The sequence below is a fragment of the Bufo gargarizans genome, chromosome 2 (genome assembly GCF_014858855.1).
Source record: "Bufo gargarizans isolate SCDJY-AF-19 chromosome 2, ASM1485885v1, whole genome shotgun sequence".
In the NCBI taxonomy this organism is placed as follows: domain Eukaryota; kingdom Metazoa; phylum Chordata; class Amphibia; order Anura; family Bufonidae; genus Bufo; species Bufo gargarizans.
Genome location: NC_058081.1, coordinates 504,771,412 through 504,792,990, shown reverse-complemented (window position 1 = coordinate 504,792,990; position 21,579 = coordinate 504,771,412). Strand labels below are relative to the sequence as shown.

Here is a 21,579-nt window from a genome sequence, read left to right as displayed (position 1 = left end):
GTGCCAGTAAGAACTGCCCCATAGATGCCCCCACAGTGCCCCCAATAATGTACCAGTAAGATGTGCCCCAATAGATGCCCCCCATAGTGCCACCCAATAATGTGCCAGTAAGAAGTGCCCCCATAGATTACCCCCACAGTGCCCCCAATAATGTGCCAGTAAGATGTGCCCCCATAGATGCCCCACAATCATGTGCCAGTAACAAGTGCCCTGATAGATGCCCCCTAATCATGTGCCAGTAACAAGTGCCCCCATAGATGCCCCCCAATCCTGTCCAGTAACAAGTGTCATAGATGCCCACCAATTATGTGTCAGTAACAAATGCCCCCATAGATGCCCCCCAATTATGTGCCAGTAACAAGTGCCTCATATATGCCCCTCAATCATGTGCCAGTAACAGGTGCCACCATAGATGCCCCCCAATCATGTGCCAATAACAAGTGCCCCCATAGATACTTACCTCCATCAGGCTGGCAGCGATGTGATGCAGGCCTCTTCCGGCCTGTGTCTCGCGCTGTACGGCCCTGCAGCCTATCAGAGGAACAGGGAAGGAAGACTCCTCTCCCTCCCCTGCCCCGCCGCAGCATCTGCATCCTGAGGACGGCGATACAGATGACTATGGAGATGAACGCTTCAACAACGGAAGCGCTCATCTCCCTGTGCCCTGCCGCCGCCCCCCACATCACCAGTGGCCAGCAGGGCTCAAGAGGCAGCTGCCTTGGGCCCCCCAGGAGCAACTGAGCCCGGGGCAGCTGCCCCTTTTGCCCCACGTTAAAAACGGCCCTAGCTGTACTAGCGGTGGCCAGAGTTTTAAAAGTGAATCAGCGGGGGGCATGCGGAGGTAGCAAGGAATAACCTGGGGGGGCAATTGCCCCCTCTTGCCCCCCTGTAGCGACGCCTATGTCTGCTTTTATTTTCATGGAAATGCAATTGTAAACCTTAGACAACATGTAAATTGTTTTTACGGCAATGTTTCCCAATTTCATGCACGCGTTGATCAGCGATGACTAGAACATTTGTGAATACGCTTTAATCTGTAGCTCTGCAATCAATCAATCAAAACTGCAGAGAATGAGATGCAATTTCTTTAAAATAGCAGATGGCAAGACAAAATATATCTCTGATGGCTTTATGTGTCGGCTTAAATTCAGCAATCAACCTTACGACTCTGCTTCTTGCAGGTGGCTTTTCTTTAAATTGCATGCACCGCTCTCTTTTCTAAGCACAGATGTCACACAGGAAGCTTTGACAAAGGTCAAAGAAACCTTGAAGATGGAGTCTTGCAGACTAGTACAAAATCCCTCCTAAGTGGACAATGTAGAGGATGACTTCATGCCATGTTTCCATGGAGCAGGGCTGACGGTAGGTTAGATGTAGGTTAGGTTAGGTGTCCTGTTCATTACTTTGCCTCTTTATACCATATTGTGCACAATGATACAGTGCACAAAAGACGATATTGTACCGTGCCTAAATAACATTGCTGTAACATGACCAAATTATATGGCCACATCCCCACCTATCCCCTGGTTGAACTTTATGGACTTGCCCCATTTTCACCCAGACAGCCCCCTCTGACATGAGCCCCGTGCTGCTCCAGCACCAACTTCCTACAGGTAGATCATTTAAGTGATCACTGCAGTCAGGTTTAGACTGGCCATAGACAGGGAAATTTCCTGGTGGGCCAATGCCCACGTGGGGCCACATGAGTCCTCCTCACACCCAGCCGGGTGCATAACAATCTGATGCTCAACATTAATTTGTAGAACCTTGTGTCGGACTGCCTTCTGTCAGTTTGGATTTGGCTAAAATATGGGATAAGTTTTAGTTTGTTTTTTTCTAGGGCCACTTTAAGTTCTGAGTCCATCCCTGACTGCAGTTAATTACTGCCCTCTGCAGTCATGTGCTGTAAGTGCAATAATTAACACAGAGGCCAGTGATTGAATGCAGTGGTCACGTGAATGATGTATGTGGTATCATTGCTGCATAACTGGCGGGGACCATTCGAAAAGTGGTGCCTGAGTGGTGGGGGGATTAAGGGTACGTCTACATGACGACATTTGTAGCGCGACATTTTGTTGCACTAATGTTGTGTGACAATTTTTATAATGGCAGTCTATGGTGTCGCACGGCAACATGCAACATGCTGCGACTGCGACGCAACAGTCGCAGAAAATCCATTTGAGATGGATTTTTCTGCCACTGTTGCGTCGCAGTCGCAGCATGTTGCATGTTGCAGTGCAACACCATAGACTGCCATTATAAAAATTGTCGCGCGACATTAGTGCAACAAAATGTTGCGCTACAAATGTTGCAGTGTAGTTGTGCCCTATCTGTCGCGCAACACTTATCCTCTATCCACAAGAAGGAGGTAAATGTTTGATCAATGTTTTGAGAAATGTTGGACAACCAGCTATCACGAGAATGAGGGTCCTCAAGTGTCCCATGAGAATGGAGCAGTAGTGCACATGCATGTCCACCTCTCCATTGGCTTCTATGGACTGCTGCGTGCACTGTACTTTGCATTCCCAGTAAAGTGAATGGAGCAGTGGACGTGTATTTCTCATGGCAGTCCAGCGGCACTTACAGACTCCCATTCTCATGATCGCTGGGTGTAGCAGCAGTCTGACTCCCAGCAATCGAAGACTTATCCACTGTCATGTGGATAGGAGATAGGTGTTATGAGTGGGACAACCCTTTAAGGTGAAAGTAATGTTTTTTTTTCCTGCTAGTAAGTAACTGTCTTGTTTAAAAGGGTATTAAGGAAAATAAGCTTTTTAAACCAGAGAACCCGAGTGTAAATCCTGAATAACACATGGATTATACATTTTAATTAATGATGTAGTCATATATTTTGATATATTGTATGATTATAATAGTCATACAAATTCTAGCTAGATTTTCTACTCATGATTGTAGGAAACCTGGGTGATAACCTTTTCAATGGTGTCCATATTAGTTGTCACCCAGAGTTCGCAACAGAGGTAAAGCTTTTTTTTGTCCTTGAAATTTCTAATCACCACTTATCTTAATTGTTAGCCATCAAAAAATCAGGACATCTTATCAAGGAACCACCAGAAAATAATAAGGCAAGACAGAGCAGAAACAAAGGTTATTTTCTTGTGTGCTATGTAGAGATCTTGATAAGATTTGATTACTGTGTGTAGGAGGTCGAGATAAGATAATGACGATTTCATCATTCTGCTGAGATAGAAATCACTGATAATATGATTATCCACTGGTGAGATCTTCTTAATCTGCTGGGAAATCTTCACACGAGATATGGTCTGATGGACCCAGTTTTATGGATTACTCCCCATGTTAAAAAGAATCTCCCCTGGGAGACTAGCAATTAGGAGAATTCTCAAAATGAATAGTAAAGCTTGTTTTATGTTCACATTGAATGTTAAAGGTTTTGATTGATTAGTGGTATTGATTAGTGAACACAACACCATATAAAAAAGGGATGTAGCTTTAGATGGTGAAGAAGTCATAATCAAACCCTTTGGCTATGTTGGTGTGCAAAGACCCCTCTGCCATATAAGAACACGCCTGTAGACGCTATCCCTATTGTAGAGTCTGCATTAGGGACTAAGAGCTTCAAGAATATCCCCTGAAATTAAGAATTCTTGACTACTTTCTCGGATCCTTCAGTACTATAAAATAATATTCTCACAGTTTTCAAGGCTGTATTATTTATTGAAGGAACCCACCCTTTTAAGAAAGACACTTGGCAGACACAATTTATTTGGGCACTTCTGGCAATCAATCAGATAACTCCTTTCAACTTCAACCATGGTATTGAACATTGTATGACAATGTACGTCTTTTCTTGTATCACATTTCTGTCTCAAGTGGACGAGGGCTTGTCGTACTTGCTTTGCTTATAGAGGAGGCACCAAGCTGGACCCCCAGTATTTGGTGCCCTAATAGGGCATATGGACATGGGTTGTCTTCATGAGACTACCCCTTTAGTGTGATAATTCTGTTGATGGATGGTTGCACTTTGACTGTTGTTAATGGGTTATGACTGCCCTTGGGTAATGCAGTCCATTATACTTCTCTCCAATGCCTTGTTCATATAATGAATTCTGTGCGCAGATTTCCATGCTGACTCCACACTGGAAACCATCTCCTGTTGCTGCCAATGGGAGGCCACATTGTTGTCCATACAGCCGTGGGTTACTTCTATATGGGCTTCCAGACTGTGTGGATATATCCTCTCTTGACTGTGCTGGATGGTACTGAGGCCACAGGTATTCCTACCGCATTCCAAGTGCAAAACAGTAGCAGAAACCCAAGGGTCTGTCTGTACGCAATCTTTGCCCTACATTTCGCAACAGATTTTTTCACGTGAAATTACTCTAAAACTATTCTTAACATAGAAATGTCATTACATTGATGAGACAAATTCCAGATGGAAATATACAGTATGTGCCCTTTAGAGGAGTTTTCCAGATTTCATATTGATGCCCTATCCTCAGGCAGAGCTTCGCTATTACATGACTGTGTGCACCAGACAACTGATTCCTCTATGAGAAAAAGTAATTCACATATGGTTGACCCATTGTGAAAACAGCCCTGAGTCGCTGCAGTGTAGAAACAATACTGTAACAGAGCTCAAAACAGCTAAAACCCTTTATAACGGGCAGTTATACCATGAAACAATACATGATTATAAGGAATAATTGCATCCTGTATGTTCATAGGGGTATACATGGTTGTACTCACCACTCCTTATCACTGGTCAAGGGTAATCAATACAAATATAGTTTAATATGACTCCAGGACACGCTAAGCTGCTTTGGACCTAAGATCCAATATAACTTCACTTCTAGTGAAGGTATAAAATGTTGAGTAGAAGATAAAGTGCAAATTCTTCTAAAAATAATATAATGAGATGCGATAGAGCAAATGTACAGTGTGAGGCTGCCTTAAATAAAGCTGACAAGTTGCAAAGAGGCGCATCCTATTAATTATACTAAGATCACATATAAGAATAAAAAGAATACGCATAGTAAAACTCACACTGAATTTAAATGGAAAGTACCCGAGCAGGTGTCATCATGATATATAGCTGTGCTGATTTTTACTGAATAAATAATACACAACCCCTGGAGATATCATAGAGCTCACCTCCTATTTTAACTGGTTACCATGCAGTACAGTTCTGTTAATCTGTAATGTGATGGTCGTGGTACGCTAGAAAATATAGCCTGTGGTGGCTCTTACAGGGCAGCACGGACTGGCAGGAGAGCCTGCAAATTATCTTTCCCACATGGCTTTTGAGGCTGGGCCAGGGACGGTCAAGCTGGCAATTTTTGGAAGTTTTACTTCAAGTTCAAACTAGGATAAAACAGGGGGATTGGCATTCAAACAGGGACTGAAAATTGGTGTGGCATGCTTTGGATAACTATCGACTTAAATGGAGAAGGCTGAGCACAAGCTCAAACACCTCTCTATTGGTTTCTATGGTAAAATAAGCCATTATAAATCATTCTCCTAACTTCAAGAGAACCTGTGTGAAATGCAGTGCAGGCAGCATGCTATAGAGCGGAAGGAGCTGAGCAAATCATTTGTACACGGGGGAGGTGTTATTCAGCGAATGATAGCATTCTATGTATAAGTGTGTATACAGAGATAGCGAAAAATACGGTAGGATGACACCTGCCCGGTTACTTTCCATTTAAATTCAGTGCGAGTTTTACTATGCGTGTTGCTGTCAGTGACTGACAGCTATCTCTGTATACACACTTACACAGAAAATGCTATCAATCACTGATAACACCTCTCCCGTGTACAACTATCAGTGACTGACAGATATATACGGTATGTATATATAGATATATATATATATATACAGTACAGACAAGTTTGGACACACCTTATCATTCAAAGAGTTTTCTTTATTTTCATGACTATGAAAATTGTAGATTCACACTGAAGGCATCAAAACTATGAATTAACACATGTGGAATTATATACATAACAAAAAAGTGTGAAACAACTGAAAATATGTCATATTCTAGGTTCTTCAAAGTAGCCACCTTTTGCTTTGATTACTGCTTTGCACACTCTTGGCATTCTCTTGATGAGCTTCAAGAGGTAGTCACCTGAAATGGTCTTCCAACAGTCTTGAAGGAGTTCCCAGAGATGCTTAGCACTTGTTGGCCCTTTTGCCTTCACTCTGCGGTCCAGCTCACCCCAAACCATCTCGATTAGGTTCAGGTCCGGTGACTGTGGAGGCCAGGTCATCTGGCGCAGCACCCCATCACTCTCCTTCATGGTCAAATAGCCCTTACACAGCCTGGAGGTGTGTTTGGGGTCATTGTCCTGTTGAAAAATAAATGATGGTCCAACTAAACGCAAACCGGATAGAATAGCATGCCGCTGCAAGATGCTGTGGTAGCCATGCTGGTTCAGTATGCCTTCAATTTTGAATAAATCCCCAACAGTGTCACCAGCAAAGCACCCCCACACCATCACACCTCCTCCTCCATGCTTCACGGTGGGAACCAGGCATGCAGAGTCCATCCGTTCACCTTTTCTGCATCGCACAAAGACACGGTGGTTGGAACCAAAGATCTCAAATTTGGACTCATCAGACCAAAGCACAGATTTCCACTGGTCTAATGTCCATTCCTTGTATTCTTTAGCCCAAACAAGTCTCTTCTGCTTGTTGCCTGTCCTTAGCAGTGGTTTCCTAGCAGATATTCTACCATGAAGGCCTGATTCACACAGTCTCCTCTTAACAGTTGTTCTAGAGATGTGTCTGCTGCTAGAACTCTGTGTGGCATTGACCTGGTCTCTAATCTGAGCTGCTGTTAACCTGCGATTTCGGAGGCTGGTGACTCGGATGAACTTATCCTCCGCAGCAGAGGTGACTCTTGGTCTTCTTTTCCTTGGGCGGTCCGCATGTGAGCCAGTTTCTTTGTAGCGCTTGATGGTTTTTGTGACTGCACTTGGGGACACTTTCAAAGTTTTCCCAATTTTTCGGATTGACTGACCTTCATTTCTTAAAGTAATGATGGCCACTCGTTTTTCTTTACTTAGCTGCTTTTTTTCTTGCCATAATACAAATTCTAACAGTCTATTCAGTAGGACTATCAGCTGTGTATCCACCTGACTTCTCCACAATGCAACTGATGGTCCCAACCCCATTTATAAGGCAAGAAATCCCACTTATTAAACCTGACAGGGCACACCTGTGAAGTGAAAACCATTTCAGGTGACTACCTCTTGAAGCTCATCAAGAGAATGCCAAGAGTGTGCAAAGCAGTAATCAAAGCAAAAGGTGGCTACTTTGAAGAACCTAGAATATGACATATTTTCAGTTGTTTCACACTTTTTTGTTATGTATATAATTCCACATGTGTTAATTCATAGTTTTGATGCCTTCAGTGTGAATCTACAATTTTCATAGTCATGAAAATAAAGAAAACTCTTTGAATGAGAAGGTGTGTCCAAACTTTTGGTCTGTACTGTATATCTAAATAAAACATTTAGAGCATAACTTTTTTTTATGTAAGTGTTGTGTCGGTGCATCACACCATGAGTGATGGGACCCCAGGAATGCGTTTTCCTGTAGCACCACCATATGAAAAATTAGGCATTACACAGTTCCTATTGAAATTAATATAGTGTTTGTGTATTGAATAGCCAGGCTAGGTCCTCCAGAGAGATGGAGGTCTCAAACAAGAGACAATTCCAGTATTCTCAGACTACCCTAAGAAGGTATTTAAAAATGAATGTTCTAAACTAAACAATCCCTTTAAACTATGGTTGGGATGTCAACTTGTTTTACTTATAGACTATCTACATACATGCTCTCTGAAATCACAGAGAAGAGTCCAAAAGACAGGAAAAGCCCTGAGACCCTCAGAGCTACTGCTCATTCAGCCCTGGATTCAAGGGAACAGCCACAGTTCTTGATTCCTTGTATTCCAATTTCGCAGCTGAGCCTGTGTGAATAGAAATGATAAAGAAGGAATGAATGTACCACTCTACTACCTCGAGAAACATGGGATTTTAAGGAATTGGAAACTGCAGCGATTTTCTAATGCAGAGTAAAGCAACTGGGCTCTAAAGTCAAGTTTGTCTACACATGCATATAAATATAGCATGTCTTTAGATCACCAGGACACTGTGTGGTCACTGTAGCTGCCACCGTGGCACCGCTGTGGATTCACAGCATGTGGTTGTTACTAGTGGCACCCTGGCTGACACTGAGGGGCAGAGGAGGTGCCCTGGCTGATTCTGGGGACACTGTTGCTGTTTATGGAGGCACCATGCCTGACTCTAGGGCACCATGGATGGCACTGACCAAGTAGAAAAATTTAGGTGGTCCAGTTGCAACGCAGCAGAGAGATGATCATTCGGCCAATGATTACTGCAATGCTGGTGTGTGTCCAATTGTACAGGACATACAGACTTTCTAGTGAAGGGAAACTTCGCCATCTGGTGGAGAGAAATGTATTAACAACATGATTGTCAAACTAGAAGCTTGGAGTATGAATTTCTTTGTGTTCTAGCTGTTTTGAAACACAAAGAAATGGAATATATATATATATATATATATATATATATATATATATATATATATATAGTTAGTTATTATAGAAACGTTTTTATGACACAAAACAGGAGTGAGGGAAATAATAAATTCCCCCAATGTATTTATGTATGTTAAATTGAGAAGGAAGGGGGTGAAATATATATATATGTTTACATTTTAAAAACAATTCTTTACTTTTTTTACCTTTATTTTTAGTCTCCTCATGGAGTGTGGCCTGTACCTGTACATCTCTGTGGCTAAAGAAATGTATGGAGTGGGCTGCTGCTGCTCTACTATGGTGTCTGGGACAAGGGATCAAAAGATCCTAGATTCTGGCCCTCTAAGAGGGATACAAGTTATTGTTAAAAAAAAAAAAAAAAATAATAAAATCACCCCCTTTCCCAATTTTACATATAAAAAAATAAACATAACAGGTATTGCGGCATCTGAAAATGTCTAAATTATTAACATAAAAAATATTTTTCCCGCGCAGAAAAAATAAATAAAAAGTTGTATGCACCCCATAAATGGTACTAATAAAAACTACAGTTTGTCCAGCAAAAAAACAAACCCTCGTACAGCTCTGTGGGCAGAAATGTGAAAAACAGAATGGCAATGCAAAGAAAATGTAGGCACTCGGTTGCTATGACAAAAATCAGCATCTCATGATTTTCCCAAGGTGGGTGGGATATCAAGAGTCATTCATTCCGTTTTGAAAGACAAGACAGATTATCAGTTGACTGAGGAATCAGAAGTTTATGGAAATTGGTGGGTGAGAAGGAGGGAAGGGCTGAGACAGGGGAACAGACATATACAGAGTTACTGCTGCTGGCTCCAAACGTATCCACATTGAAAAAGAAAAAAATCAGGACATTTTGTCATATTAATCGTTCGTTCATAAGGTTTTTTCAAGCTGCTAAATTGTAATGTTTAATTGGAACTTTTAGGGTATTTTTAGACATAAAAAATGGCCAGCTCACAAGAAGTCAAATATGGCTTATTTATTCCTAACTGTAAAACCACACCTATAATGGATCAAACCATTTATAAATAAATGGTGCACTAAAAGATAATCACATACATATACACATATGACAGTATAAAATAGCAATAATCCTACAATGGTCACGGTCCCTCCTTTATAATGGGCTGCGGAGCTCTCGCAGCTCACAATTTCATATTATGACTGCAATCCTTTATAGTTTTAGTTGCAATTTCCTGTGTTTTATAATCCTGACTGTAGATGGAAATACAAAATTCTGTGCGATTCGGGTTAGTGTCCAGTATATCTGCGCACATATATTCGGTGCGTCTAGTAATTGTTAGTGGTGGATTGATATAACACGGTACAAGTTCACTCACGTGTGTGCCAACTCAGCCGCCTTATGTGTGATATACTGTATACTGGATATCTTTCCTTTCACATAGCGTTTAGCGCAATGCGCTTCTTACCGGATACTTGTGGCTGTCTGCGGAGTAGTACCTGTTCAGTTCCAAGCTGCACGCCGGTGGCTCCACAGGTGGTCTCCCGCTGATGGCGGCACTATGCACCTGCGCAGTGTGAGTTTCCAGACGCTCGCGGCTCCACGAGTTGTCTCTCTCTGGAATCGAAATTTTGCGCATGCATACTTTGATTTCCCAGTCGCCAAATTGTATCTTCTTTGTATAGTTGTAACAATCTGGAATTTGGTATTCTGGTCGTACGTTCTTGTCGCCATACGCGTTTCAAAACCGCAAGGGTTTCTTCCTCAGTGGCAAAAGGATTGTGTTAAAAAAGGGGGACACACCGCTCCCTAGGAGCCTAGGTAAGGGAGGTAAGCAAGTGGGAGCCCCCGCTCCCTCCCCCAGCCGATACCCAGGGCATCCTACTTCTACATCTGGGGCCCAGGGAACTAGGCCTGTTTTTACGGATCCCCACAGATGTTTTACCTGTAACAAGGTGGGGCATGTGAGTGTCATGTGTCCCGATAAGAGAAGGAGCACCCCTACCTCCCACCAAGCATCTGTGCACCCCCCTTCTGTCCTATTTGTGGTCGGGGCTGAAGGGAAAGCTATACATAACTTCCAGTTTGTTACCGTGGGCAATAGAATTACAGTTGGCCTCCGCAACACTGGAGCAGAAGTGACCCTTGTGCGACCAGAGATGGTGAACTTGGCAGACATAATTCCAGGAAAGACCATGTCTGTGACAGGGGTAGGGGGGGTCAGCCCTGCCATGCCCATGGCCCGGGTGTATCTGGACTGGGGAGCAGGCAGGGGACTGAGAGAAGTAGGGGTATCTGACACTATCCCTACCAATGTGCTTCTGGGCACAGACCTGGGGCGGATGTTGTCCAACTATGTGCCTATATCTCAAACCGAGGACACTACTACCACAGAGACTGGTACTTTAGCAACAACGTCCCGTGATAACTTGTGGAGATGTACCGACTTGGAGGGAGCGCTAGGTAATGATGGCCAGATTGATATTTCTCAGGCTGATCGTGAGGACTGTGTGCATGTTGTTGCCGTGACTCATAGTCAAACTGCTCGTAACCCTCCAGCCACTGTCATGGATGATGAATCCCCCACTGGAATACCTATTGAAGAGGGCCCTACTATTACCACAGAGCATCCTAATGTGATTATTCCCCCTGAGGTCCTATCTATGCCCTCAGAGGATCCCATCTCAGTGTCTGGACTAGCGACCCCAGCAAGCCATGGTCTGCAGATGGATAGTGCAGCCAGTGCAGTTTCTAGGTAAAATTTCTCTCAGGGCGAGTGTCAAAAAAACTCCCCCCCCCCTCCTCTCACAACTGCTCGATGAAATAAGTGTCTCCCCATTGTAAAAAATGTGGAACCACATTGCACGGACGGTCACAGTGACCCACTGTCACATAGACTCAGGCTCTCACTCACAGCAGGCTTCTTTCTCAGCACTGCTCCGGGCGGTAACAGGCAGGCAGGCAGTGCGGGCGGCGGTGCTCACCTCACTCACTGTACGTCACGCAGTGCGTGAGGTACAGTGAGTGAGCGCCGCCGCCCGCACTGCCTGCCTGTGGGGGGACATTATTTTTAATAAGGATCACTATGGACATTATTTAGAATGGAGGCTGCTGTGGATGTCATTATAACTGTATAATGTCTGATAGGCCTAGTCCTGAGTTATATTACCCTGCCCTGTATAATAATGTATCCTGATACCCCTTAGTTATATTACTCCAGCGGGGTAATATAACTAAGGGGTATCAGGGATGGGTACATTATTATACAGGGCATGGGCAGGGTAATATAACTCAGCTCAGGACTAGGCCTATCAGACATTATACAGTTATAATGAGTAATGACACCAACAGCAGCCTCCATTCTAAATAATGTCCATAGTGATCCTTATTCAACTTAATGTCCCCCACAGTGACAGTGGCCCTCATTTTCATGTCTCCCACAGAGGCCCCCCCCATTGTAATTAATTCCCCCCATTGTAATTAATGCCCCCCCAGACCATCACTCGCCTCACAGCAGGCATCAGCACTGCTCAGGGACTCAGGGCGGGCGGTAACAGGCATGCAGTGCGGCGCTCACTCACTCACTGTATGTAACGCGCCTGCGCCGCCTAGTGGGAGGATCAGGCGCGTGACGTCAGTAAGTCTGACCAGGGCCGGTGCAAGGATCTTTGCCGCCCCCTAGGCAAGATAAAAATTGACGCCCCCCCCTTATTAGATCCGGAATTGCGGACCCGGATCCGCAATTCCGATCCTGAAAAAAAAATAGTACATGTCCTATTCTTGTCCCCAATAGCGGACAAGAATAGGCATATTCTCTTAGTGCCGGCAATGTGCGGTCCGCAAAATGTAGTATTAATAACTAAACAATTAAATAATACACATATTGCATTGTCTACTTACCACCAGGACAATTAGATGATCTGGTCTCTGGCTGCAGTCTGGCTCTTGGTCTGTCTGGAGACTCCTTGTCACTCTCTTCTCCCCCCCTCCCTTGTCACTCTCTTCTCCCCCCTCCCTTGTCACTCTCATTCTACTCCCCCCACCCCCCTTGTCACTCTCATTGTACTCACCCCCCCCTTGTCACTCTCATTGTACTCACCCCCCCCCCTTGTCACTCTCATTGTACTCACCCCCCCCCTTGTCACTCTCATTGTACTCACCCCCCCCCCTTGTCACTCTCATTGTACTCACCCCCCCCTTGTCACTCTCATTGTACTCACCCCCCCCCTTGTCACTCTCATTGTACTCACCCCCCCCTTGTCACTCTCATTGTACTCACCCCCCCTTGTCACTCTCATTGTACTCCCCCCCCCTTGTCACTCTGATTGTACTCGCCCCCCCTTGTCACTCTGATTGTACTCCCCCCCCTTGTCACTCTGATTGTACTCCCCCCCCCCTTGTCACTCTGATTGTACTTCCCCCCCCTTGTCACTCTGATTGTACTCGCCCCCCCCCTTGTCACTCTGATTGTACTCGCCCCCCCCCCTTGTCACTCTGATTGTACTCCCCCCCCTTGTCAACTCTGATTGTACTCGCCCCCCCCTTGTCACTCTGATTGTACTCCCCCCCCCTTGTCACTCTGATTGTACTTCTCCCCCCTTGTCACTCTGATTGTACTCGCCCCCCCCTTGTCACTCTGATTGTACTCGCCCCCCCCCTTGTCACTCTGATTGTACTCCCCCCCCCTTGTCAACTCTGATTGTACTCGCCCCCCCCCTTGTCACTCTGATTGTACTCGCCCCCCCTTGTCACTCTGATTGTACTCCCCCCCCCTTGTCACTCTGATTGTACTCCCCCCCCTTGTCAACTCTGATTGTACTCCCCCCCCCTTGTCAACTCTGATTGTACTCCCCCCCCCTTGTCACTCTGATTGTACTCGCCCCCCCCTTGTCACTCTCATTTCGTCCCCCTTGTCAATGTCACCTCTAATGTAGCGTGGCCGAGCTCTGTTCGGTCCGGCCCGGGGTACAGGAGCTTTTGTTTCCTGTACTCGGCTGACAGGAAGTGCTCACTTAGTGTGCACTTCCTTTCAGTCCGCCCGGGTACAGGAAACAAATGCTCCTGTACCCCGGGCCGGACTGAACAGAGCTCGGCCACGCTACATTAGCAACTCAGCAGTCTGCAGTGCAGGCAGGCTGCGCAGCACTGAGCCGGCCGCTTCAGGAGGCTCAGCATGAGGGGCGCCGCCGGCCGGCCGACCGCCCGAACCTTTATCACATAACCAATTTTTTTTTTTTTTTTACCTCAACGGGCGCCCCCTGCTTCTGATAGCGCCCCGGGCGGCCGCCCGTCCCGCCCGCCCCTAGAAACGGCCCTGAGTGCAGCTTTCCAAAAAGCCCTGCTAACAGACCCCAGCCTGGAGGCCCTGAGACGACTGGCCGAACAACCCCCTACTGAGTATGACAAGGAAAGGGTGTACTGGAACCAAGGGAAACGCTATAAAGAAAATATCTCCACAGACAGACAACAGCCATGGGACTCTGAGAAAAGACTGGTTGTTCCCTATCAGTTCAGGGAACAGTTGTTGAGGATTGCGCACAAAATACCCCTTGCAGGACACTTGGAAGTGCACAAAACGAAATCTCGCTTGACCCATCACTTTTATTGGCCATCCATGGGTACCGAGATAGCCAACTATTGTAGGTCTTGCCTCATTTGCCAACGAGTGGGAAAAGCCAAGGAGATACAAAAGGTCCCATTAATTCCTCTCCCAGTGATTGATGAACCTTTCCAGTGTGTGACTATTGATATCATAGGACTGCTAGCGATCCCCAGCAGCTCAGGAAAATGCTTCATCCTCACAGTGGTCAACTATGCTGCACATTATCCAGAAGCTGTGGCATTGTCCTCCATACAAGCTGATAAGGTGGCGGATGCATCACTGACTGTATTTTCCCATTATGGGTTCCCCTGGGAGATGCTGACTGATCAGGGGACCCTGATCTGTGCTTTGAAGCCTACATTCTATCCCAGCAGGGTGGAGTCGGGCAGGCTGGGACTCTGCCAGCTACAGGAGATGCAGATGGACAGTTCTCCTCATGTTCCTGTGATATCTAACACCTCTGGCTGCCAGGTACTAGCTTCAAAGAAGCATCTGCTCCCCCCTGATAAACCAGATACTTGGAGGGAGATTTGAAAACTTTAAAACAAAGAGATTTCAATATTCAATGCCCCCCACTCTCCTCATTAATTGTCCCCCAATGTAAGAACTAGGATTTGGTTAGTCAATGACTGGGCCTAGTTCTATTAAATTGTTCCATGGACATATTTTCAGTGTTACATCATGTGGGAGTCACAACCGAGCTGACGGTTAGCCATTTTCCTCCCCTTCTTCCAGGGCAGTAAGTTCTTATTTACTGTTTTTACCCATGTATATTACTCTTACTGTTTTGTATGTTATTTTTACTTTGTCTCATCTTACATCTGTTTTTGTAAGAACTGCACTATTTTTTGTGTATAAAATATTCCCTTTATAAGTCCACCTTGTTGTTCTAAAGAATCCATAGCCTGAACGTGTGACTGTGTGATTGCTTGTGAGCAGAACGTATATACGTGGAGTGTGCAACGTTTCCGTCTTACGTCAAAGTCGGTGGTGGCAGCTGGTGTTTGGGATGTTGAGTCTGTACGTGTTTGGGGGTGAACCACACTCACTTAGCGGCCTGAGTGTGTGGTGTGCGCGGGGTGAGAGCTTGGAGGTAGTCTGGGGCCCCTGGCAGACTCATGCCTGGTTGCGAGACATGGGTAAGTAGGTGACAAAGTATGTCACACACCTCTGTGTATCACACCTACCTTTAAAAGGACTTTTGTGGCCCTATTAGCTAGCGTTTGGTGTCCCTAGGTTCCTAACAGCCTGTGCCTGCTCCAAAATGAAACCTCTCCCTACACTGGCAAAACACATAATGTAAAATGGCTGCCAGATTGGGTTCAGTTATAGGGTTGGGCGTGTGTCCATGTGCTGAAACGTCTCAATTGGCTGTCCTGTCCCACCTGATGGATGTGTCATGGGTCAAAGTTTGGCGCAATGCAAAATAATATGGCGCGCGGACATCGCCATATGTTCGCCTGTTCGGCAGATCATAAACGTGCAAATTTCGCCGTGAACCAACCACCGGGTGAACCGCAAGCCCATCACTACAGGAGGGATCTGTGGCTGTTGGCCAAGTGGATAAGTACCTGATGCTTCTAACATTAATTACTACTGAGAGCATCAGATCATTATGTATCCAGCTGGTGGCCATGAGGAGGGCTCAGGTCGCCCCCTGGGCATTGGCCCGCCAGTAAATTTGCCCGTAGAGTCTATTAGCCAGTTCGCCCCTGCTACCAACTACATCTACAAAGTAGGATAATTATATAATAGGATGTCGCACTAGGAAAAATAGAGACCAATAGGTGCTCCTGTAAAATTGAGACCACTCACTCAATAAATTGATTATAAAAATTATGTAAAATACAGGGCACTCAAGAGACCATGACCAAGTGGTTGTAACAAATACAATTTTATTGGTAATAAATCAAAATAGGATAAAACCAAGTGCAATATAGTATGATAAAAAATGATAAAAGATAAATGCACAATTAGTACATGCTTATATAGTGATTATCACTCTATTCAAGCTAATTCTAAAGTCCGCTGTATATAGATTTGCATCAAGGCGGACCTCAATGTTGTGACCAGTATATTGATTGGTATCGCAATCACTAAAAGTTCAATCCAATAATTTGTGCAGTCTAAAAATGGATACCTGAGTGTAGTTGATGTAGACCAGAAATCAAATGTCCCGCACTTTGTTGCAGCGGTGTCCAGCCGAAGCAGATGTAAGTAGCGGCGTCCCGCTACTGAATTACTTGCAAGTGAATGAATTGAAATCGACCAAACCTTGACTTGTGACCACTCTCCCAAATGTGCCTCTGTTCGTGCAGCACTTGTGAAATCAGGAGATTGCAGGTGGCTCTATAATTCGCTATACAAGCCTGTAGACCTCCGCTTTCAAATAGAAATTCCGCAATAGTATAGTGACGTAGAATTTCCTCTGTAAAGGTCCACCTCTGCTCTGTGAATTGGTCAGTCTTCGGTACTTAGGTCTTTAGGGGAGTGTCGCACCAGACGCGTTTCGGGGTCTAGCTATATGCCCCTTCCTCAGTGGTATTATAGGGTTGGGCGTGTGTCCATGTGCTGAAACGTCTCAATGGGCTGTCCTGTCCCACCTGATGGCTGTGTCATGGGTCAAAGTTTGGCGCAATGCAAAATAATATGGCGCGCGGACATCGCCATATGTTCGCCTGTTCGGCAGATAGTGAACGTGCAAATTTCGCCGCGAACCAACCACCGGGTGAACCGCAAGCCCATCACTACAGGAGGGATCTGTGGCTGTTGGCCAAGTGGATAAGTACCTGATGCTTCTAACATTAATTACTACTGAGAGCATCAGATCATTATGTATCCAGCTGGTGGCCATGAGGAGGGCTCAGGTGGCCCCCTGGGCATTGGCCCGCCAGTAGATTTGCCCGTAGAGTCTATTAGACAGTTCGCCCCTGCTACCAACTACATCTACAAAGTATCTTCTGTAAAACATTGTCTCTATTAAAGATGATTTCTTGGACTTGATGACCTATCCTTAGGTTGCAGTACACTCTAGGTGGCACTATTACTTAAAAGTTCTAAAACACAACATGAACAGTCTCTAGAACAGAAAACTTCCAGCATGCTGTTGTGAAACTACAACTTCCAACATGCACACTTGCTCAGCTGTTGTTGGAACTTCTATGGAAGTAAATGGACCATGCTGGAAGTTGTAGTTTCACAAAAGACAGAGGATGCTAACCCCTGCTCTAGAATGTAACCGTTAAAACTCTCTCACTGGTCACTGTTGACTTCCGGCCAGTGTTGACTTCATGAAAACCCACAGTGTTATCTTCACACTGGTTTTCAGAACTTGGCACAGTAAGTCAATAACTCACAGTTCTTCTTTACTACATAATTTTCAGCATGAAAACAGAAGGACAGTCACTACTTTCCTCAAGAGACCCCTCCTATCACATTCCCATTCAATCCATTATACTACTGAACTGAACCAACCAGGCAATACAACAGGCCTTAGGGCAGTGAACCTGATGCTTCAGACTGCTCACAAGTTCCTCCCAGATTGACATCCCACACAACCTCTCCATGACTAGCTCTGTCTTTTCCCAGGTACACACAACCTACCTTGACTCCCTCCAGGCTGACATCTCTGACAGCCCCAGCAGACTCCCCAGAACTGACTCCTCACAAGGATGATAGCACGCTTCGCCACGTTGCTTCAGTGACAGCCCACACAGAGCTCTGCAAGCTCTGTCCTCTTCTGCAGCTAGACTATTCTCAGCCCACTACTCCCAAAGGACAGTGATTCTATAATCATCTCACCACTGGTTCTCCATGACACTCCAAGCCTTGCTTGACAATATCTAGATGGTCCACATGATTGCATCAGCGTCAGGCTCCTGCCTACTTTACCAGTGGCACAGCTTTAAATTAGCTAACATCTGAGAAACCAATCATTCTCGATGCCAGCTTCTGAAACAGGGCAGTGCCATATATAAACATTATGTAAGATGCAATATCCTTTATAGGAATAAACATGGTAAAAACAGGAGAATAAATCTATGCGGTTATGTAAGGGGAGTAATACATTATATAAGGAAAGCTCTTAAAGAATAACTGTCCCACTTAGATCCTAATTTCAATTTTCATATATGTAGTTACTAATAACATGATATTCCAGAATCAATTAGACTGACTTACCCCATATTTAATAAGATTCAGCCCTTAGCAACCAGTCTGCATAAAACTGCAATTTCACTATTCAGTTAAGATGGCCGCCACTGCCCTCACCCTGAGGCTAATCCCACCTGCCCTCACTAGCCAGTAACAATAGCCCCCCAAAAGTGTCAGTAACCAGAGCCCTCCCCCCTAAAGGGTTAATCTCCTGCAGCACAAAGGGGTCCTCTTACCACGTGTTGCTTTCATTTAAACACTGAGTAGATGGCAGATCTCCCTTCCCTGGTCTGCGCTGCTTCAACTCTACTTCTCCAGCTCTGCTGAGTGAGGGAGCGTCTGCCAAGTGCAGGGACAGGGAGAAGTGCACACAGCCCAGAATATATATAGAAACACGGCACTCGATATATCGTTATTGAAAGTTAATTCATTTATTTATTGTCCATTTGGGATGGACAATAAATACCGTATTTTTCACCCTATAAGACGCACCGGCCCATAAGATGCACCAGGTTTTTGAGGAGGAAAATAAGAAAAAAAATATTTTGAACCAAAAGGTGTGCTTTTGGTGGGTTTTGAACGAATTGTGGTCTGTGGATGACGCACTGTTATGGGGGATCTGTGGGTGACGCACTGTTATGGGGGATCTGTGGGTGACGCACTGTTATGGGGGATCTGTGGGTGACACTTATGGGGGATCTGTGGGTGACACTTATGGGGGATCTGTGGGTGGCTCTTATTTGGCTCTCTGGATGGCACTGTTATGAGGATCTGTGTATGACAGTTATTGGGAGGTTCTGTGGATGACACATATATAGCATCTTATGCTATGTGTCATCCACAGATCCCCTCCATAAGTGTCCCTGTAGTGAATGACCCTCAATACACGGGGTGGGGGTCGCATCTGCTTTTATAATGACAGCGGGGCAAGTGCAGTGACTGTATTCTACTACACGGGCCTCGCTCACTGTATAATCGTATCTCTAATAGATAATTGTTATGTATATAATCGCATAATCAGCGCTGTGTATTACTTACAACTACAAGCGCTCGCCGCTCGGTAGGTAGCAGAGAGGAGGGAGGAGGCAGGCCGGGAGGACAGGCGCTGGCAGCGTGAGTAATACGTCATGCGCCCACGCCGCCTGCTTCATTCATAAAGTGGGCGGCGCAGGCGCGTGACGTATGACTCACACTGCCAGCGCCCGTCCTCCCAGCCTGCCTCCTCCCTCCTCTCTGCTACCTACCTAGCGCTGATTATGCGATTATATACATAACAATTAACTATTAGAGATACGATTATACAGTGAGCGGGGCACGTGTAGTAGAATATAGTCACTGCACGGGCCCCGCTGTCATTATAAAAGCAGATGCCGGCCCCCAGCCCCTCCTCCCTCTCAGCTGATACACCCGCCGCGCGGCATTGCGGCGGGTGTATCATTGAAAACTCGGCAAAATCAGCAGCATTCGCCCCATAAGACGCACTGCTATTTCCCCCCCACTTTTGGGGGGGGGAAAGTGCGTCTTATAGGGCGAAAAATACAGTAAATGAATTAACTTTCAATAACGATATATCGAGTGCCGTGCTTTCTATATATATTCTGATTGACCTTTTCCACTGAGCACCGACAACTATACACAGGGAGTGCCATTCACTACAACCACCGTGCACACAGCCCAGGCACTGTTATCAGCTGCTGGGGAGGACCTGGCTTTAATCATTTACACACAGTCCCTGGCTGTCAGTAATGTGACCCTGCACGCTGCGTGCTCCGTCCTTCAACAGAGAGACGGACCATGCCTAGCAACCCTATTTTAAGCACAGGTAAAAATAGGCAGTACAGGGAACAAAACTGTGGAATTAAGGAGTAATTCAATACACAGTGAAAAGTTGAAATAGGGCCACCAAGGAGATATTAATCACCACAATCCAATACTCCCCCCAAAAAATTTGACAGTTATACATTAAACTACTAAAGCAAGAAGGCATTAAAAAAAATCCAATGTCTAAAAGACAAATAAAGGCAGGAAGAAGTAAGAATCCAAAGATATTTTTTTAACTACATAAATAATAAAAAAAATACTTAAGAAGTATTCCAAGAGTAGAATATTGATGACCTATACTAAGGACAGGCCATTAAAAAGGGGTTGTCCTGGCATATATATTGATGACCTGTCTTCAGGATAGGTCTTCAATACCTTATGATTGGAAGTTAAACTCCTGGCACCTCTGCTGATCAGCTGTTTGAAGAGGCAGTGATATCACATTCATTGGTCACATGGCCTAGGAGCAGATCAGTGCCATTGAAGTGAATAGGCCAGGGCTGCAATACCAAGGGCAGCCACTACACCAGGGCTCGACAAATCCCAGGCGCCAGGTCGCCATGGCGACCAGGAATTTAGTCCTGGCGCTTGGGTATTTGTCAGCCCGTTTTCAAAGGTGCCTGGGCGATGGGTGCGGAGCGCTGTTCTGTCCGGAGGCAGCACAGGAGTGGAGATGAGCGGAGAGCTGTGTGACGGTGCCTTAGGTTTCCTATACCCAGCTGCTCTTTGGACACGCTCCCTGCCCATGGCTGAGCGTACGCCGCGGAAGTCCACTGTGACAGACGTGATGAGGAGAAGCGCCGCCCTGCCCCCAGCGGGCTCGGGCCACCCATGTGCTCTATAAGCGGAATGCAGAGTCTGGCCTCGCAGCACGTTAAGCAGCTCCTGTGTCTGATGGGCCGGAGGCCTGACCTGCTGTGCGGGGGCCATAGCGCTGACCTGCGCCCTCCTCGTGGCTCTCAGGTTCACCTGCAGGTAACTTACACGCCTCCAGTGCAAATTACTACTACTCTCATCCAAGTGAGGCAGGAGCCTGAGGTGTCAGCACATGTACACTGTATGCCATAGTCCTATATACTGTACATATATCATGGTCCTGTATACTGCGTATGTAACACAGTATACAGCACGTACACTGAATGTCAGTCATATACTGTACATATATCATGGTCCTGTATACTGCATATACCATACTATACAGCACATGTACACTGCATATGTAACATGGTATACAGTATTATTGGGGGGGCTCTATGGAGAAGTGGGGGGGGGCACTATGGGGGAATCTACTGGGGGCTTTATGACGCGGCTCCGCCTGGCTCCTAACTTTTTTAGCTGGCTCCTAGATTCCAAGGAAATTTGTCAAGCCCTGCACTACACAATGTAAGGCGCTGTGCTTGGTATGCTGTGTTGATTGCCATGGCCTCTTCAAACAGATGATCAGTGGAGGTGGCAGTGCTGGGTGTCAG

The 21,579-nt window shown here is 45.6% G+C and overlaps 1 protein-coding gene across 1 annotated transcript in view; it reads right to left on the bottom strand.

Annotated features, from left to right (window-relative positions):
• LOC122926530 (gastrotropin-like) overlaps positions 1-7,905 on the bottom strand; it is a 39,967-nt gene extending 32,062 nt beyond the window's left edge. The window contains exon 1 of the mRNA XM_044277923.1: positions 7,821-7,905. The gene's annotated coding sequence lies outside the window, so the exon portion shown is untranslated. The remainder of the gene's footprint in view (positions 1-7,820) is intronic.
• Positions 7,906-21,579: the final 13,674 nt, after the last annotated feature.